Consider the following 20,891-nt stretch of genomic DNA (forward strand, 5'->3'; position numbering starts at 1 on the left):
AGGGATATAGGTATCCTGTATCCCACTTAAATACAACACATATATCCTCATAGGTCACCCCTAAGGCAGGCCTTGCTAATCCTACAAGGCAGGGTGCTGAGATATGTGTGAGGGGGAACCCCTACCTGAGTAGGGCCCCTCTGCAACCTTCGTTAAAACTATTGCGAGGTTGTTTGTAGTGCAGCCATACCATATACTCTTAACCGCATTATAAGTAATCGCGATAGCGTGATAACTTGAGAGTGGCTGCACAGAACCATGTCATGTTTGGTGTCAAACATCGTGGAATCATACCCCCAATCCAGCCATGGGAGTGAGGGCATGATTCCCCCCTGCTAGAGAGGTGATATGGTAAAAGCGGCAGATTTTTAGACACCAATTTAAAAGAGCACAAGTAGTACAAAATGGATGCTACCCGCCACCCACACGATTCTGGCTGCCTGTTGCTGGGCAGAACTCCAGCCACGGCAGCAGGACAATAGGGATCTTGTTGCAGGGAGGTGTCCCCACCTCCCCAGACAGACTATGTGGATTGGAACTGGGTGGGTGCACCTTAGGATGTCTTTCAAACTTGGACGTAGGCTTCTCCAGTGCCTACTTCTGCATACACCGGCTCAGACCGGTTCAGGGGCATCCTGTCCCCTGCCCCGGCGGGAAACACACAAAGGGGAGAGGGTGTAGCCACCCTTTCCAGCCTGAACTCCCATTGGTGGGCTCTGATTCAGACACTCCCCTAGTCCCTGGATAAAGGTGGGTGCAGGGTCCCCAGAGCCTCAGATTAATCTTGGACGAGAACTTTGCTTCAAAGACTTGAACCTTCGACGAGCTGCCACTCAGCTGAATGAAGAAATCTCCCTTGGGGTAAAGGAGTTACCCCCCTGCTTGGCAGGCACCTGAAACACTGCAAGTGACCCGGTTGGAACTCCGCTGCTCCTAAGGACAACGAAGACTTCTGCCTACCCTGAGGTGGATTCCCAAGCATCCCAGAGGCCAGTGAGTGTGCACAGCAAAGCTTAGCACCATGGACCCCGTGGGTGCCGAGATACCCAATACCCCCGGACACCGGCCACCTCTTGCACAGCACACAAACTCGACCAGTGGGGAAGTTGTGCTTTGTCCCATCATTGAGCCAACCTCTCAGCATCACCTGTGCCAAAGGACGACGCCCCAGCCCGCTCCGGCGACCCGTGGGTACATCTTTACGCACTCCAAATTGCTGCCTCCCGCGGTCCCTTGTCTCTCGACTGGTGGGCCCTAGCGGAGGTCAATCTTCACTTTAAGGGGCTCCCCTGGTTGCTCTAGGCCTGCTCTACAGTCTCCTCGCTGGAGACCTTGCTCAGACCTCGTGGGTCTGCACCGTAGCTGTTTCTTGATTCTTGCATGGGTTGCGGTTGCCAAGGCTTAGTGGATCCAATCTGGACACTAACACCACAGAGGCCTTCATCCTTCGTGGGACAGTCGCCCTCCAGAAGCTGGCCTTCCTTTAAGCCTCCTGGACCCCGTGGCTGCTGATCCAAGCTACCCGTCTTCCACCTGAAAACACCCAACATTGAAGGGCTCTTTCTCCAAAGGCCCCTGGTCACTGGCTAGTGACCCAGACTCTGTCCCCTCTGTTTTCAGGTCCTTACCTTCAAGATCTACATCTTCAATCTGCGCGACATCAACAACGCTTAACGCCAGCAGCAGTTCTTCACGTTTTTCCATTGAAAACGAGACATCGACCCGACACCGAAAACGACCTATGCACCCGGCTTCCCTGGGGCAGGTAACAGTGGTACCTCGGTACTGTCGTGGGTGTGGGCCCTCCAAGAGCTTAACTCTAAACTCCTGAACTTGAACTCCTGCTAGAAGTGTCCAGATTCTTGCAATTTCCAACCGCGACATTTCCCATAGGGTTTAATAGTGATCCCAACTGTAGTTTAAACACTGCACACGCTTCCCGTGGGTCCCCTTTCTCACTACCTTGGGTGGTTTCGTAAGGGGACAGCGATCCTAAGTGCCCTAGGCACTGTCTGCAGAACTGTCGTGGTTCTTATACCACTTTTTTAATATATGGTTTGGTCCCCCCCCCTCCCGGGCCCTGTGATTCCAGTGCTATTTATTGTTGTTATAAATGCTTTATTGAATTGTATCTTTACCTCCAGCCTCACAAGAGACTAGTGGGATTTGTTCTTAGAATAAATACATATATTTTGAATATATACCTGTGTGGACTACTCTTTCATTTGGGCATTCAAGAAGTTATCCATGGTAAAACAATAAGCTTAACACTCCTTCAAGACTTAGCCTGAAGGCTGCTCGCCACAGCTACCACTAGGACAGCTTTCTTTAAAGGTTGTCTTTTAACCTATCACCTTAAGAGTCGAATTTGACTGGTGCAAGGTGTCCCCTATAACTAGTGGACAGCATATGCCAGGCCAACTTCTCACATTGGTGTGCAGCGGTTGGATTCAAGCTTGCCATTGTTTTACCAGATAACAAATTGAATTTCTAAAGTGAAAACCACTTTGGTACTAAAGGTTCATACAAATTCAGCATAGAATACAATAAGTTCTACTGAACTTAGGAGTTGTGTGTAGAGGGCTTAGCACACCTTGACTACAACTCAAGAAAGGGTTCAGTAGGCCACATCTAGTGTAGGTAGATGCAACAATCCACTACACTAGAAATGTCTTCAGGATCAGGAGCCCATAAGGCCCTGGAAGGACCCCAAAAGGTCCCAGTCGACAGGTATGACAATCTCACTTTTGCTGAGCTTAGGGAGATGTGCACTGCTAGACATTTGAAGACAACCAAAGGTGCCAACACACAACGTCTCAGAGAAATTCTGCTCATTGCAGACTTCAAGCAGACTCTAGTGTCTGATGGGGTAGACAGGTTGGGTGGGCATCCCACAGAAGAGGACACCCAGGTGGTGGACTCTGATGAGGACCAGGAAGAGGACAATGAACTCGACCTGGAAGAACAAGACCACTCACAACATGGAGGTGGGGACCCAAGGGGTACCCCCTCCATCCATAATGGGAGAGTGGTGGAACCATACAGGAGGAACAGATCACCCTCAAGGGGGTCTGCCCATTCGGGGTGATCCAACAGGACCTCTGCCTCTTCTCAGAGAAGAGAGTCCTATGAAGAGAGAAAATGCAGACTGATCCGTTTTGAGCAAGCCAAGCTTCAGCTCAGGAGAGAACAGCTAGCATTAGACAGGGAGTCCCTGGAGCTTCAGAAAGCTTCAAAGAAGTAGGGTCTAGAGACCCCTGGTGGCAGTAATAATACCCCTAGAGTTAGAGAGAGAGCTCCTGACAATAGGAACCTGCATAAGATTGTGCCCCCCTATCAAACAGGGGATGGCATCCATAAGTGGATCACTGCACTTGAAAGGGCCTGTAAGGTTCAGAGGATCCCAGTAGAGCAGTGGGCAGCAATCCTATGGCTCTCCTTTGCTGACAAAGGAAGAGACAAGCTCCTCTCTGTTAGAGAAGAGGATGCTGATGATTATTATATCTTGAGGAATGCTTTAATAGATGGGGTTTTGTCTAACCACTGAACAATACAGGTTAAAGTTCAGAGATACCCAGAAAGCACAGAATCAAGTCAAAGTCAAGTCAAGTCAAAAGATACTTTATTTCGAATTTAGTATATAAATTCATAAAAAGTCACATATATACAAAGTAAAAATACACCAGCCAATTTTTTTTTTAAAAAAGGTAAAGTTCCTTTGACAAGTTTAACAGTCCATATCCGCTCTTGATTTCAACATAGATTTTAAAAAACGGACAATAAAATATATACAATCCATATGCAAAAGTTGTAAAAACATTAAAGCAGGTTTAACTTGGGTATAGTTCATTTTCTTTAAGATTGGTATTAGATAGGTTTTCCTTGTAACTAAGTAAAATTTACAAAAAAACATAAAATGTTCTAGGTTTTGTGGGGAGTGACCATCACAACCACATACCGGTAACATCTGTCCCACATAACCCACTTTAGGTCTGGCCACTAAAAGGTGGTATGTGTTGCATCTAAACCTAGTTAATACAATTTTTTCGTGGGATGTGAGAGTAGACATTAAATAAGGCTCAGCAGTAGTGGTAGTTATTAAGGTGAGATATGACCGGACACTGGGTTTAGTAAGCTCAATCCCTTCTCTTTCTTGCATCCTATAGTTCAAGAAGAGGGTTTTGACCAATGGGATATCCTTTTTAAGGATCTCTTCAGGCTTGGTGAATAGAGAACCCCTACCAATTAGTTCAAAACCCCTTTTGATGTGAGTGAACCAAGGGATTCGTGCCTTATTCTCTAGAGCCAGACAGTCCCTAAGTATATCTTGTGTCAAGGGTATGTCCGGATTGAGCCAGCACTGTAGCCAAAAAGTCATGGGGTTCATCGCTATCTGGTCGGCTATGTAAGGTACTCCCAGTTCTTCATGGGCCACCAAGTTAGGAGTACTCTGCGGGACACATAGAAGTCTTTTTAAGAACTTATTTTCCTCGACCTGTAATGATTTTGTCACATCACGTCCCCACAGCTCACTACCATAAGATGCTATGGCCATACTTTTTGCTCTATAGACCTGAAGCATAGCCCCAGTCGGCTTCTTCCCTATTTTGGAAGCAAAATTAAAGATTGCAGCATTTGCCCGAGCCATTTCCCCCCTTTTTTTGTGTATCACGGCATCCCACTTAAGTTTGTCATCAAATAAAACTCCTAAATAAGAGAACACCTTGGTGCTGGGGATTAAATCTCCCCCTGTTTTAAATAAAAATGTCCTACTAGAGCGTTTGCCCAAGCTCATAGTATATGACTTTGTACTATTGATTTTTAAATCTAGCTTAGCCATAAATCCGTAAAAGGAATTTAACAAAGTCTGAAGCCCAATTTCAGTTCTAGCCAACAGTACAGCATCATCCGCGTATAGCAGAACGGGAATACCCCGTCCAGCTATACGCGGGAAATCTGCACCGGTCTCTAACAGGGTCCTCTCAAGGTCATTGATGTAAAAATTAAATAAAAACTGAGCCATGATGCATCCCTGCCTAACACCTTTCTTGATAAAAAAGTCATTTGTGACTTTCAAATCTTTACCATACCTAACGTTTGCTCGGGTTGAAGAGTGTAAATCCCGTAGGAAATTGATCAACCCCGCATCTACCCCACTCGCCTCCATGGCCTGCCAAAGCTTTGACCTATTGACACAATCAAAAGCTGATGAGAGGTCCATGAAGGCGAGATGAATTGAGCCAGATTGCACCACGGTATATTTGTTGAGCAGTAGGTACAGATTAAGGCACTGTGTGATGGTAGAACGCCCTGCATGGAAACCATACTGACAGTCTGTCAAAATCTTATTATCAACTGCCCATTCCTTCAGCCTATTTAAAATAGCCCGCCCCATTACCTTCACGACCGAATCAATAAGTGATATTGGTCTATAACAGCTAGCATAGTTTCTGTTGCCTTTCTTGAAGACCGGTACTATAGTTGACAGTGCCCAGCTATTCAAACAACCTTCTGTGGCAGCTGTGTTAAAAACCGAACAAAGAATGGGTGCCCAAAATTGGGGGTCTGACTTAAAAAGATCTGGGGGAATCCCATCGGGTCCCGGGGCTTTATTGCTTGTCAGACCCTTGATTCCATCTAGAATCTCCAGTTCAGTAAAGGTTATAGCTGGAACATCTCTACGACTCACTATACTGATATTAGATTCGAGCGGGCTGTCGAACATTGCTTTAAAATGATGGACCCAATTATCTTCACCAATGTGAGCCACCAAACCATCACCTCCCACCTGGTGGAATAAGGGACCGTTGACAACTTTCCAAAACCTGGCACTATCTTTTAGGGTGCTGCTGTCAACTAATTCTTCCCAGGCTTCTTCTTTTAAAGAAGCCTTACGGAAGGCTAAGGCGTCCTTATATGACCTTCTCAAGGTACGTACTGCCAAAGAATCTGTGGGGTTTTTTGCCAGTGCTTCTCGTAGCAGTTTGGCCGCTTTTGAACATTTATTATCGAACCATTTGGGGCCCTGATTAACAATATGTCCTAAGTTTGTTAACAATAGTTCAGATATTTTCACCGTTAAATTTGAAAAAGCGTCCAAGACGCATTTTGCATTTAATCCAGCGGTTGTACAGGTAACTATTTCTCCCACACAATGGGTCTTTACATTTTCATTAAAAGCACTGGGTGATACTTGGGTCCACATTAGCCTCCTTTTCCCATCAATAGTTCTTAAAACTCCTGAGACTGGTTTATTACAGATGGGGTCGGATAATATACCTCCAAGATAAACCGACAGCGGATTATGGTCGCTAAATTCATTTGTTAAAATAGAAAAGTCCCCTAAAAGGGGTACTAAGAATGATGAAATAAAAATATAATCAATAAAAGTGCCATTCCCTTTTCCTATAAAAGTAGGAATAGGAAACAAAGTGGACGGACTCCTATAGGACATGACTGACCCCCATATCATTTTCGCACAGGAAATCATTGAGTTCCTCTCCATTCAATGTATGTTCAAAGTGTAAACCCGATATTAACCGGCAACCTAAGTTTGCTAGACAGGTGGTAGAAGGATTACCACATGGGTGTATATTAAAATCCCCTGTAATTATCAAACTGTGCAAGATATTGGCCATATGTGTTTTTGTAAATGTAGCCAGGGACTTAATGTTTCCTTCTTCTGCCTGAATAGATGGGGAGTTATAAAAGTTTATTATCCCCCATTCAGCTTGCCCCTTCCTAAGTGTAATTGCTAGGATTCCAGGGTAGGTATGATTGATCAAACGCACATCGCATTGGATATCTAGTGAGACATATGTTACAAGGCCTCCCTTAGGCCTACCACTGGCCGAGGGGGAGGCCGGAACAAAAAAGGCCCTATAACCATCTAAGTGATAGTTATTATCCATGTCCCACGTTTCTTGAAGACTTATGATCATGTACTGTTTGACAAACGCAATCCAACGTGGGTCGCTACTTTTCCTGGCCAACCCTGCGATGTTCCAAGATAGAAGGTTATTTCTAGGGGTCAATGGGCTATCCGTAACAGTATCTTTACTGGAATCCTGTATAAGAATTTGAGAACTTATTTCACTTGTTACCTGGGGGGATAGTCAGTCACACTCATCAATATCTGATAATGGCAAAAATCTATTCCTTAATTCCAATCCTAAAGGGAGAGGAGGATTGGCCATATTCCTCGGGGGTTGAAAACGAGTAGGTTGTCGGTGGCAAAGATTCTGTCTCATAGTGTCCCTTGGACATATGTGATCTGTACTGCTGGTGTCAGTTCCATACAGCCAAGGTTCTTGGGAGTAAAAGTAACTAAGGGACAGAGTAACTATGTTAGAACCAGAGCCCGGATAACCCTTATAAAACTCCTGTAGAATTTTCGTGGCAGTGTTTGGGTTATCAAAATTCACAACAATACAGTCGCCATTATATGATTTAGTTCTTTTTCCAATCCATTTAGTTCTACGGGCCATTATTATGAATCTATTAACATCCTGTCCCCTATATAAATTATTAGTAAACCATTGATTCAATTTATTTTTAAGTTGCCCAAAGTCCTCTGTAACCCCGTCCTTCAGTTGGGGGACATTACTCAGGATTACAGTATAAGGTGTGGACTCCAATGGGAGTTCAATCGAGTGGGTTTCCTGAGGGTGTTGATCGGAGGAAATCCATTCCCGATTGATCGATGGTCTATCAATGGTACTATTGGGTTTTTTAGATTCCTGTGGCCCCTGGGTAAGTGTTGTTTCAGTTTGTGGGAGGGGCTGAACGACTATATTGGCCAAGGCCTCTCTTCTCAATGTTGTATCATCTTTATGTGCCTTAGAAGTACCACTTGACGACATTTCTACTGTATTGTGTTGTGATGTGACTAATCTAGTGTCAGATTTCCACCCACTATTCCTTTCTATTAGTGCTAATCTATCTTCTATACTTGTAAGCTTTTTTATGATCGGGTCCAAGAGCTTTGTTAATAAAATTTCGAGCTTATCTAAGTTACACTCATGTACCTGGCCCTCAGCTAAAGCACTCTTGTGTACCTGTCTCGCCCTGGTGCTAACAACACTATCCGTAGTATCTGGATTTTGGGCATTAACTGTTATCCCAACCTCGCTTTCTTGTACACCTACTAGCTTACAATCCCTTTTTCCCTTCTTTCTAGGATTTGTGACCTTAGCTGTTTTGTTTTTACCCTGTTTCCCCCTGGTAATCATCCCTTTATCCACAGCCATTGGTTCCTCAACAGTAGGAATAGTCATCTCCTCAGGGAGCTGAGAAGTTGATATGTTAATAGGAGAACCTTCAATGACGCCTGGATCTGGTAATGAGAGAAATTCCGGTGTTACTGATAGCCTATTCCTGGAATTTTGGGGGTCCAGGGAAAGTCTGCGTTCAGTGTCCAGTATCTCTTGGGTCAGTACAGAGTTGGCCCTCGTTAAAAAAGCATCCAAGGTACCCACCACCCTATTACCCAAATTACCCTTGACTTTGTTCATTATCCGCAGATTAGTGAGTTATTTCTATGAACAGGGCTTCCTAAGTGCAAAAACACCCCGGATGTAACCAAAGGTTACAGCAAGTCTAGTAACAGTACCTTAGGTCTTGTAAGTCCGCTTCGCTGTCCCAAAAAAAGGTAGACACCAGCCAAATGACGTGGCCCAGCCCAGCCTACTCCGGACTATGACGGGCAAGGACGGGCCCGCCCTTGGCCCGGGCTTTGCCCGGGCGCTGCCCGCGCGCGTCCAGCGCTGCGGTGACACCTAAGTACTGATCCGGCGCTGCCAGGTGTCGTCACCGCAAGCGCCGCTCACCAGGGATGCTGGGAAATGGAGTGCAAGTATGCCGTTCCCCTCACGGTGACGGTGGAGGAGTCCACAGGCAGAACAAAGAACAGAAGCACCCCACTGCAAGAGCCGTTCCCCTCACGGCAAGTAAGTATTACGGCAGTTATGGCGGGCAGGCAGGTCTCAGAAGCGCGATTGGGTAGACTTTGTAGATTGAGCTACCAAGGCTCTGGAGGGTTGGTTAAATGGCAGTAAAGTAAATGATTACCAAGGATTATACAATCTCATCATGAGGGAGCAGATCCTTAATAACTGTCAGAATCAGCTATTGCATCAGCGCCTGGTGGACTCAGATCTGACCTCTCACCAAGAATTGGGAAAGAAGGCAGACAAATGGGTCAGAACCAGGATCAAGCAAAAGGTCCAGCCCTTGGGGGGGGCAACTAAAAAGGAAGATGCCAAAAACTCTGAGAAGGGTGAGGAAAAGGGAAAAGACCAGCAGTCTTCAACAGGCCCCCAAAAAGCAGCATCTGAAAATTCCCAATCTAACAAAGCTAAACAGCCAAGGAAGCCATGGTGTAAAAACTGTAAGCAGAAAACCCATTGGACTTCAGACTGTAACAAGGTCAAAGACTCCACAACTACCACTCCACCTGCCCCTAAGGTATCTGTTCCCCCTAGTTCAGCTATAGGTGGTGGTACACAGAATGAGGGTATAGTAGGGTTGACCCTGGGATCTGGAGAGGACTCTGGCCTAGTCAGAACTCCTACTCAGGCTGTGCTGGTTTGTGATGGGGACCTGTCCCTATTTGTGAGTCCCAGTGGTCTGGGCAAATACAAACAACAGCCTAGGATAAATGGAAGGGAGTCTCTAGCATACAGGGACACAGGGGCTAGTGTCACCATGGTGACTAAGGACCTTGTGGATCCTAACCAATTCCTACTTGGGGAAACTTACCAAGTGACCAATGCGAGCAATGTCAGTACTAACCATGCTCTGGCAGTTGTTAACTTCTCTTGGGGCGGGGTAACTGGCCTAAAGAAGGTTGTGGTAAGTGCAGACCTACCAGTAGAATGTTTGCTAGGAAATAATTTGGAGACCTCAAGTTGGGCTGAGATGGAGCTAACTACCCATGCAGCAATGCTGGGTATTCCTGCAGAAGTGTTTGCCCTGACACGGTCAAAAGCTAAGCTGACAGAAACTGAACAGGCCTTGGATCCTGGAAAAATGGACCAAGGACCTCCCAAGAGGAGGAGTAGCAGGGGAAATGCAGTGTCTTCCCCCCAGGATCAGTCTGAAGAGACTCTTATAGCAGAAGAGGATCTGACCCCTGAAGAAGGAACTGTCTCAGAGGAACTTGAGCCTGACCAGGTTGAGTTCTTGGGGACAGGGGGACCTTCGAGGGCAGACTTGAGCCTGGAGCAGCAAAGCTGCCCCACTCTTGAACCCCTCAGACAGCAGGCTGCTGCTGAGGCTGCTGGGAATGCTGGTGGAACGCATAAGGTATATTGAGATGATGGACTTCTTTACTCTGAGGGTCGAGCCCCAAGCCTGGTGCAGCCAGGAGGTTGGTCATACCACAGAAGTTTAGGGGGTTCCTGCTCACACTAGCCCATGATATTCCCTTAGCAGGACACCTAGGCCAAAATAAGACTTGGACAGAATTGTCCCTCACTTTCATTGGCCTCAAATGAGTGAGGACTGCAAGAGTTTTTGTAGCTCTTGTATTACCTGCCAGGCCAGTGGCAAGGCAGGTAAGTCCACAAAGGCCCCCGTGATACCACTACCTGTGGTGGGGGTTCCCTTTGAACGGGTAGGGATTGACATTGTTGGTCCCCTTGACCCACCAACAGCATCTAGGCACAGGATTATACTGGTGGTGTGGATCATGCCACCAGGTACCCAGACGCTATTCCCCTTAGAACCATCACAGCACCTGTGGTGGCAAGAGCCCTCCTGGGAATCTTTCCCAGGGTAGGGTTCCCTAAGGAGGTATTGTCTGACAGAGGTACAAACTTTATGAGTAGTTACCTCAAGGCAATGTGGAAGCAGTGTGGTGTTAACTACAGGTTCACCACCCCTTATCATCCTCAATGCAATGGGCTTGTTGAAAGATTTAACAAGACCCTCAAGGGTATGATCAAAGGACTCCCAGAAAATCTCAGGCGAAAATGGGATGTACTTCTGCCCTGCCTTCTCTTTGCATACAGGGAGGTGCCACAGAAGGGGGTTGGTTACAGCCCTTTTGAACTTTTGTTTGGCCACCCTGTTAGAGGGCCACTCTGTCTGGTGAAGGAGGGATGGGAGTTACCTCTCAAACCCCCTAAACAGGATATTGTGGACTATGTACTTGGTCTCCGCTCCAGGATGGCCGAGTACATGAAGAAGGCAACAAAAAACCTTGAGGCAAGTCAGGAATTACAAAAAACCTGGCATGACCAAAAGGCTGTACTGGTGGTGTACCAACCAGGACAGAAGGTATGGGTGTTGGAGCCAGTGGCCCCAGCAGCCCTCTAAGACAAATGGAGTGGACCCCATATCATATTGGAACAGAAGGGAGAGGTCACCTACTTGGTGGACCTTGGCACTCCCAGAAGTCCCCACAGGGTACTTCACGTAAACAGACTGAAACCATATGTGGACAGGTCTGACATTGGTTTGCTCATGGCAACTGATGAGGGACAGGAGGAGGAGAGTGACCCTCTCCCAGACCTGCTCTCTCACAACCCTGATGATGGGTAAGTAGATGGTGTAGCCTTGGCAGGCAGCCTCACTGCCCAGCAACAGTCTGACTGTAGACAAGTTCTCCAGTCATTCAGACATATGTTTTCACTGACTCCAAGTCAGACCACCTGGTGCACTCATGAAGTGGACACTGGGGACAGTCTGCCTGTGAAGAATAAGATCTACAGGCAACCTGACCATGTCAGGGACTACATAAGGACAGAAGTCCAAAAGATGTTGGGATTGGGAGTTATTGAGCCCTCAGATAGCCCTCGGGCTAGCCCAGTAGTCCTGGTACCCAAACCTCACACCCAGGGTGGCAAGAAAGAGATGAGGTTCTGTGTAGACTACAGAGGACTCAATGCAGTAACTCGGACTGATGCACATCTGTGAGAAGTTGGCCTGGCATATGCTGGTCACTAGTTATAGTGGCCACCTTGCACCAGTCCAATTCGACTCTTAAGGTGATAGGTTAAAGACAACCTTTAAAGAAAGCTATCCTAGTGGTAGCTGTGGAGTGCAGCCTTCAGGCTAAGTCTTGAAGGAGTGTTAAGCTTATTTTTTTACCATAGATAACCTCTTGAATGACCAAATGAAAGAGTAGTCCACACAGGTATATCTATAAAATATATGTATTTATTCTAAACCGAATCCCACAAGTCTCTTTATGAGGCTAGAGGTAAAGTTACAATTTAAACAAGCATTTATAGATACAATAAATAGCACTGGAATCACAGGGCCCCAGGGGTGGACCAAACCATATATTAAAAAAGTGGTATAAGAACCACAACAATTCTACAGACAATGCCTAGGGCATTTAGGATTGCTGGCCTCTTTAGAATCCACCCAAGGTTATGAGGAAGGGGACCCACGGGAGACGCGTGCAGTGCAAATAGCTGCTATCGGGATCTATGGAGAATGTTGCGGTTTGATTTTAAAAGATTAAAGACACTTCTAGCAGGAGTTCAAAGTTAGGAGCTTAGAGTTAAGCTTTTGAGGAGCCCACTACCACGAGAGTACCGTGGTACCACTGTTACCTGCCCCCAGGGAAGCCGGGTGCATAGGTCGTTTTCGATGTCGGGTCACGGGCTGATTTTCAATGGGAAAATGTACAAAACTGCTGCTAGCCTAAAGCGTCGATGATGTCGTGAAGAATGAAGTTGTAGATCTTGTAGAGGAGAACCTGAAAGCAGAGGGGACAGAGTCTGGGTCACGGCACAGTGACCAGGGAGCTCAAGGAAAAGAGCCCTTCAATGTCGGGTGCTTCAAGTGGAAAAGGTGTAGCTTGGATCTGCAGCCACGGGCTCCGGGAGGCTTCAAGGAAGGCCAGCTTCTGGAGGGCGACTGTCCCACGAAGGATGAGGGTCGCTGCGGTGTTAGTGTCCGGATTGGATCTACTAAGCCTTGGCAACCGCAACCCACGCAAGATGAACAAATCAGCTACTGGTGCAGACCCACGAGGTCTGAGCAAGGTCTCCTTTGAGGAGACTGTAGAGCAGGCCTGGAGCAACCAGGGGAACTCTTAAAAGTAAAGATTGACCTCCGCTAGGGCCCACAAGTCGAAAGACAAGGGACTGCGGGAGGCAGCAATTTGGCGTGCGTAAAAGGGTGCCCATGGGCCACAGGAGTGGGCTAGGGCGCTGATCTTTGGCACAGTTGCTGCTGAGAGGTTGGCTCAATATTGGGCCAAAGCACAACTTCTCCACTGGTCAGGGTCGTGTGCTATGCAAGAGGTGGCCGGTGTCCTGGGGTATTGGGGATCTCGGCACCCACGCGGTCCACAGTGCTCACACTTGCTGGGCACACTCACTGGCCTCTGGGATGCTAGGAAACCCACCTCAAGGTTGAGAGGAGTCGTCGATATCCGAAGGAGCAGCGAAGTTCCAACCGGGTCACTTGCAGTGTTTCAGGTGCCTGCCAAGCAGGGGGGTAACTCCTTTACCCCAAGGGAGATTTCTTCAGTCAGCTGGGCAGCAGCTCGTCGAAGGTCAAGTCTGTCAAGTCCAAGATTAATCTGAGGCTCTGGGGACACAGTATTCACCTTTATCCAAGAGATTAGGGGAGGGTCCAGATCAGAGCCCACCAATGAGAGTTGAGGCGGGAAAGGGTGGCTACAACCTCTCCCCTTTGTGTGTTTCCCGCCTGGGCGAGGGGCAGGATGCCCCTGGACCAGTTCCAGGCGGTGTATGCAGAATGTAGGCGCTGTAGCAGCCTACATGCAACTCTGAAAGGCATCCTATGGTGCACCCACCCAGTTCCAATCCACATAGCCTGTCTGGGAAGGTGCTGGCACCTCCCTGCAACAGGATCCCTATTGTCCAGCTGCCGAGGCTGGGGTTTTGCCCAGCAACAGGCAGCCAGAGTCGTGTGGGTGGCGGGTAGCATCCGTTTTGTGATACGTGTGCACTTTTAAATTGGTGTCTAAATTCTGCCGCTTTTCCCATATCGCCCCTCTAGCAGGGGGGAATCATGCCCTCATGCCCATGGCTGGTCTGGGGGTATGATACCTACATGTTTGACACCAAACATGATATGGTTCTGTGTAGCCATTCTTAAGTTATCACGCTATCGCGATATACTTAATAATGCGGTTAAGAGTATATGGTATGGCTACACTACAAACAACACAGCAATGATTTTTACGAGGGTTGCAGAGGGGCCCTACTCAGGTAGGGGTCCCCCTCACACATATCTTAGCACCCTGCCTTGTAGGATTAGCAAGGCCTGCTTGAGGGGTGACCAATGAGAATACATGTGTTGTACATAGGTGGGATACAGGGTACCTGTATCCCTGTAAGGGGGTGCAAGCACCACCTTACCCAGACTACAGTAGTGGTCTGGTGGTGTCATTTGGTATGGCTGTCCCAGGGTGGCACAATAAGTGATGCAGCCCTGGTAGGCCTCTGAGGGACCCATGCCCTGGGTACCTAGGGTACCATCTACAAGGGCTGACAGGGTATCCTCAGTATCCAATTGGGTTGTACCTAGGGTACTCACATCAGTTTTAGGGAGGTAGCAGATAGGCTGGGGTCCTGGATAGCAGGATCCCAGCCAGACTAGTCAAAAACCATCCAAATGCCAGGCAAAAAGTTGGGGGCAACCATATAGTCAGATTCCACCTCCCTACAACATTCCATTCCCAGAGCAGATGAGCTCATAGATAAGTTGGCCTCAGCCAAATATCTGAGCACATTTGATCTCACAGCTGGCTACTGGCAGATAAGGTTAGCTGAATCTGCAAAAGCCAAAACAGCATTTTCAACCCCTGGTGGGCACTATCAGTTTATTGTAATGCCCTTTGGTTTGAAAAATACACCTGCCACTTTTCAAAGGTTGGTGAACCAAGTCCTCACAGGCCTGGATGACTTTAGTGCAGCATATCTAGATGATATTGCTGTCTTCAGCTCCACCTGGGAGTATCACCTGATCCACCTGAGGAAAGTTTTGGAAGCCCTGCAAAAGGCAGGACTCACTATCAAGGCTACCAAATGCCAGATAGGGCAGAGTAAGGTTGTGTACCTGGGCCACCTTGTAGGTGGAGGCCAGGTTCAACCACTACAGAGCAAAATCCAGACCATCATGGACTGGGTTGCTCCAACCACTCAGACTCAGGTCCGAGCTTTCTTAGGCCTGACTGGATACTACAGAAGATTTGTAAAGGGATATGGATCCATTGTGACCCCCTTAAATGACTTAACTTCTAAGAGGATGCCCAAAAATGTTCAGGGGACTGTCAGCTGCCAGAAAGCTTTTGATGACCTAAAACAGGCCATGTGCTCTGCTCCAGTGCTCCAAAGCCCCAACTACTCCAAAGAATTCATAGTTCAAACTGATGCATCTGAGGTGGGGGTAGGTGCTGTATTATCACAACTGAATGAAGAGGGCCAGGGTCAACCAGTAGCTTTTATTAGCAGAAGGTTGACCCCCAGAGAGAAACGTTGGTCAGCTGAGGCCATACTTGTTTGGCACTCACTTCATTGTTCAAACCGACCATAAGCCCCTCCTATGGCTAAAACAGATGAAGGGTGAAAACCCCAAACTACTCAGGTGGTCCATTTCCCTACAGGGGATGGACTATACAGTGGAACATAGATCTGGGAGCAACCATGCCAATGCAGATGGCCTCTCCAGATATTTCCACTTAGAACATGAAGACTCAACTGGTCAAGGTTAGTTTAATGTCCCTGCGTTTGGGGGGGCGGGGGGGGGGGGTAGGTAGGAGAGTGGCACCGTCTGCATAGTTGCCCCCAACTTTTTGCTGATGTTTTGACAGTTTTTTTACTCTAGCCAGGCTATGGCCCTGCTATCCAGGACCCCAGCCTATCTGCTTCCTCTCTAAACTGATGTGAGTACTATAGGTACATACCAATTGGATACTGAGGACACCCTGTGAGCCCCTTGTATATGGTACCCTAGGTACCCAGGGCATGGGTCCCTCAGAGGCCTACCAGGGGCTGCAGCACTTATTGTGCCACCCCTGGGACAGTCGTACAAACTGACACCACCAGACCACTACTGTAGTCTGGGTAAGGTGGTGCTTGCACCCCTTACAGGGATATAGGTATCCTGTATCCCACTTAAATACAACACATATATCCTCATAGGTCACCCCTAAGGCAGGCCTTGCTAATCCTACAAGGCAGGGTGCTGAGATAAATATGAGGGGGAACCCCTACCTGAGTAGTGCCCCTCTGCAACCTTCGTTAAAACTATTGCGAGGTTGTTTGTAGTGCAGCCATACCATATACTCTTAACCGCATTATAAGTAATCGCGATAGCGTGATAACTTGAGAGTGGCTGCACAGGACCATGTCATGTTTGGTGTCAAACATCATGGAATCATACCCCCAATCCAGCCATGGGAGTGAGGGCATTATTCCCCCCTGCTAGAGAGGTGATATGGTAAAAGCGCAATTTAAAAGAGCACAAGTAGTACAAAATGGATGCTACCCGCCACCCACACGATTCTGGCTGCCTGTTGCTGTGCAGAACTCCAGCCACGGCAGCTGGACAATAGGGATCTTGTTGCAGGGAGGTGTCCCCACCTCCCCAGATAGACTATGTGGATTGGAGCTGGGTGGGTGCACCTTAGGATGTCTTTCAAACTTGCACGTAGGCTTCTCCAGTGCCTACTTCTGTATACACCGGCTCAGACCGGTTCAGGGGCATCCTGTCCCCTGCCCCGGCAGGAAACACACAAAGGGGAGAGGGTGTAGCCACCCTTTCCCGCCTGAACTCCCATTGGTGGGCTCTGATTCAGACAGAACCCTAATCCCTGGATAAAGGTGGGTGCAGGGTCCCCAGAGCCTCAGATTAATCTTGGACGAGAACTTTGCTTCAAAGACTTGAACCTTCGACGAGCTGCCGCTCAGCTGAATGAAGAAATCTCCCTTGGGGTAAAGGAGTTACCCCCCTGCTTGGCAGGCACCTGAATCACTGCAAGTGACCCGGTTGGAACTCCGCTGCTCCTAAGGACAACAAAGACTTCTGCCTACCCTGAGGTGGGTTCCCAAGTATCCCAGAGGCCAGTGAGTGTGCACAGCAAAGCTTAGCACCATGGACCCCGTGGATGCCGAGATACCCAATACCCCAGGACACCGGCCACCTCTTGCACCACACACAAACTCGACCAGTGGGGAAGTTGTGCTTTGGCCCATCATTGAGCCAAAATCTCAGCATCACCTATGCCAAAGGACGACACCCCAGCCCGCTCCGGCGACCCGTGGGCACATCTTTACACACTCCAAATTGCTGCCTCCAGCGGTCCCTTGTCTCTCGACTGGTGGGCCCTAGCGGAGGTCAATCTTCACTTTAAGGGGCTCCCCTGGTTGCTCCAGGCCTGCTCTACAGTCTCCTCGCTGGAGACCTTGCTCAGACCTCGTGGGTCTGCACCGTAGCTGTTTCTTGATTCTTGCATGGGTTGCGGTTGCCAAGGCTTAGTGGATCCAATCCGGACACTAACACCGCAGCGGCCTTCATCCTTCGTGGGACAGTCGCCTTCCTTGAAGCCTCCTGCACCCCGTGGCTGCTGATCCAAACTACCCGTCTTCCGCCTGAAAACACCCGACATTGAAGGGCTCTTTCTCCAAAGGCCCCTGGTCACTGGCTAGTGACCCAGACTCTGTCCCCTCTGCTTTCAGGTCCTTACCTTCAAGATCTACATCTTCAATCTGCGCGTCATCGACGACGCTTCACGCCAGCAGCAGTTCTTCACGTTTTTCCTTCAAAACGAGACAACGACCCGACAACGAAAACGTCCTATGCACCCGGCTTCCCTGGGGCAGGTAACAGTGGTACCTCAGTACTGTCGTGGGTGTGGGCCCTCCAAGAGCTTAACTCTAAACTCCTGAACTTGAACTCCTGCTAGAAGTGTCCAGATTCTTGCAATTTCCAACCGCGACATTTCCCATAGGGTTTAATAGGGATCCCAACTGTAGTTTAAACACTGCACACGCTTCCCGTGGGTCCCCTTTCTCACTACCTTGGGTGGTTTCGTAAGGGGCCAGCGATCCTAAGTGCCCTAGGCACTGTCTGCAGAACTGTCGTTGTTCTTATACCACTTTTTTAATATATGGTTTGGGCCCTGTGATTCCAGTACTATTTATTGTTGTTATAAATGCTTTATTGAATTGTATCTTACCTCCAGCCTCACAAGAGACTAGTGGGATTTGTTCTTAGAATAAATACATATATTTTGAATATATACCTGTGTGGACTACTCTTTTATTTGGTCATTCAAGAGTTTATCCATGGTAAAACAATAAGCTTAACACTCCTTCAAGACTTAGCCTGAAGGCTGCTTGCCACAGCTACCACTAGGACAGCTTTCTTTAAAGGTTGTCTTTTAACCTATCACCTTAAAAGTCGAATTGGACTGGTGCAAGGTGTCCCCTTTTAACTAGTGGACAGCATATGCCAGGCCAACTTCTCACATTCTCAATAGAAAAACATTCATTTATTTAGTATGGTGCAATCAAACCCACCAAGGGAGAGGGAGCAGTACGAGACAGACAGTAGTAAACAGGAACACAATTTTAGGAAAGATAAAATAAAGAAACACATCAGGAGTCTGTAGCAGTTAGTGCCTGATTTAGATCTTGGCGGACGGGTTACTCCGTCACAATGGTGACGGATATCCCATCCGCCGAAATATTTTGTCAAGGATAAAGCTGCAGATGTGGCACTCCACACAATTACTGACTTTCAGTCTACTAAGTTTGTTGCATCCAGCCCAGCTTGAACTGGACTGCAGAGTCGGGTAAGATGTTGAGAAATTTGGTTTCTAGAGGGTTCAGCTTGAGGGTATTGTGAGGCATTCATGTCTGACGTTCTTGTGATGAGTTGTCTAGTTTGATAAGTCTTAAGAATAGCTGTGCATCAGCTTAGTTCAGTCTAATGTTTTGTTTTGTTATGGAAGAAAACCAAGAATTTTACATAGTTTACCCTGTATTCGTTGGCTTTTTGAAGGAGGGAGTGGTGTGAGTTTTCAGTCTCTAGTATGCTTTGGCAATTTTTGACCCTCTAGATTTCAGATTTGATGATAATGTTTGTACACCTTCCATTTGCCTCTTAGAATTTCTAAGTAGATAGATTTTGCATCCATTTACTCCATGCTCTCATAAGTAACCTCTCATCGTGGAATTCTTTGGATAACCGCTGTGAAGGGTGGTCCTTCTTTCTTTTTTCTTTAGAGTGAAAATAGCTGCTGCTTCAATCATGGGTTTCTTGTAGTATGCTGTTAACACAGTTATCATTGAGATCCGTTATGAAGTTCCTACACTTGATAGCCATCTTCTCTTCTAGCTCACACCTGTTTTTCTTTAACGTTGTGCCAGTCATGCAATATTCCTTTGCCTAGTCATCGATGTTTTCATTCTTTTAGTTGTAAGAAACATGTTTTCTCAATTTGTTCTGATTGACCACCTGACGATACCTGTTAAGTGTCTTATAATTTTTTATCCAATGCATGTTCCATTTGTGAACTTGGGATTCTATGTACTAAAAGGTGGTAAATAATGGATGAAAATTGCTCTGTGACTGTATGCGACCTGTCTGTAGTTTTGTGAAGCTACCTGTGAATGAGTAGATTGCTTTTCAACATGACCAGGCACAAGGGGTTTCAGAATCACCTGCCTCATGAATATTAATTAAGCAGGCTATTCTTTGGATCCTCCCCGCCTTCCCCCATTGACTATAAACACATGAATTGCAAGTAACAGCTGCCCACCATCCCTGGGTTTACATTCTCAAAGGGTAAACGTTTTGTGTGGTGGCATGTGTGGCTATAGATACACATGCTCTGCATACTCCTTCTATCTAGTGTTGGGTTCAAAGTTGTTTTTCTTCAAAGACTTTTTTCAAGTCACAAGGTTGAGTGACTCCTCCCTCGGTGATATTGCACATAGTTATTGACTCCATAGTTAGATTGTTTTCTCTGCGCCGTCAGGTTCGGACGTGTGTGCCTTCGCTCTGTGCTTCAACTTTGCTCGGCTTGATTCTATGGTTCTTTACTGTCCTTGACGCGTTTAAGGCATTTCAGTCCAAGAAAACCCTACAGGCCTGAAAGACTTGTTGTCTCGAAATGTCATAAAAGGCCACAGATGACAATCCTGACATCTTTGGCATAGAGCACGCCCAAGAATAATCATCCATTGAGGAAAAGAGGCCTTCTCAATCGTGGAAAGCTCGGCCTCTGATGTTGAGGTAGACCTGGAGATGCAGGAAGTCCTATCTGCCCAGCACGTGAGTACTGTGACCCCTGCCCCAGCTCCTCCATCCAAGCCGACCGAAAACTCTTCGGCTCCAGTAGTCCCACTATTGGAGGTCACCGGACCACCACTGCCTTTTGGCTATGGACTGATCCCAAAAAACCGTTTTGGACACCTCACTCCTGGGTCTGGCCCAAAGATTACTACCCAAGGCCAAGCCTTCAGAATTGACCTCTTGGGACCGACAGCATGCTTCAGCGCCAACCTCAATCTTTTGGTACAGACCTGCCAGCAGACCCCATCTCCCTCGCTCCAATAAAGTCTCACACTTCCAAACTGATACCCTCGGTATTGAAATCTTCAGAGCCGAAAGCCTCGAACATCATCAGTTTCCACTTCTCCTCTCGAACCCATTCTGTAAAAAATGGACATTCGCCAGCGGAAAATTCAAATTCAAGTTAAAACTGGTCGGATTCTTGCTTTACCTTCTCTCCTCCACCTCCAAGGAGGTATATGATATGATATGATATATATGATATATGAGAAGGCACTAGATTCACCCCTTCCTCCCAGAAAGAAAGGATAAGGCTACTAGCCCTCCCCATCAACCACCTCCTATACCCCCTCCAACATATTCACCACCACTTCCACCCCCTT

General features: G+C 47.4%; 1 protein-coding gene across 7 annotated transcripts in view; it reads left to right on the forward strand.

Annotated features, from left to right (window-relative positions):
* LOC146861709 (zinc finger protein 425-like) overlaps positions 1-20,891 on the forward strand; it is a 281,372-nt gene that overhangs the window by 41,784 nt on the left and 218,697 nt on the right. The gene's annotated exons all lie outside the window — the stretch shown is intronic.

This window comes from Triturus cristatus, chromosome 3_1, assembly GCF_964204655.1.
Source record: "Triturus cristatus chromosome 3_1, aTriCri1.1, whole genome shotgun sequence".
Taxonomy (NCBI): Eukaryota; Metazoa; Chordata; class Amphibia; order Caudata; family Salamandridae; genus Triturus; species Triturus cristatus.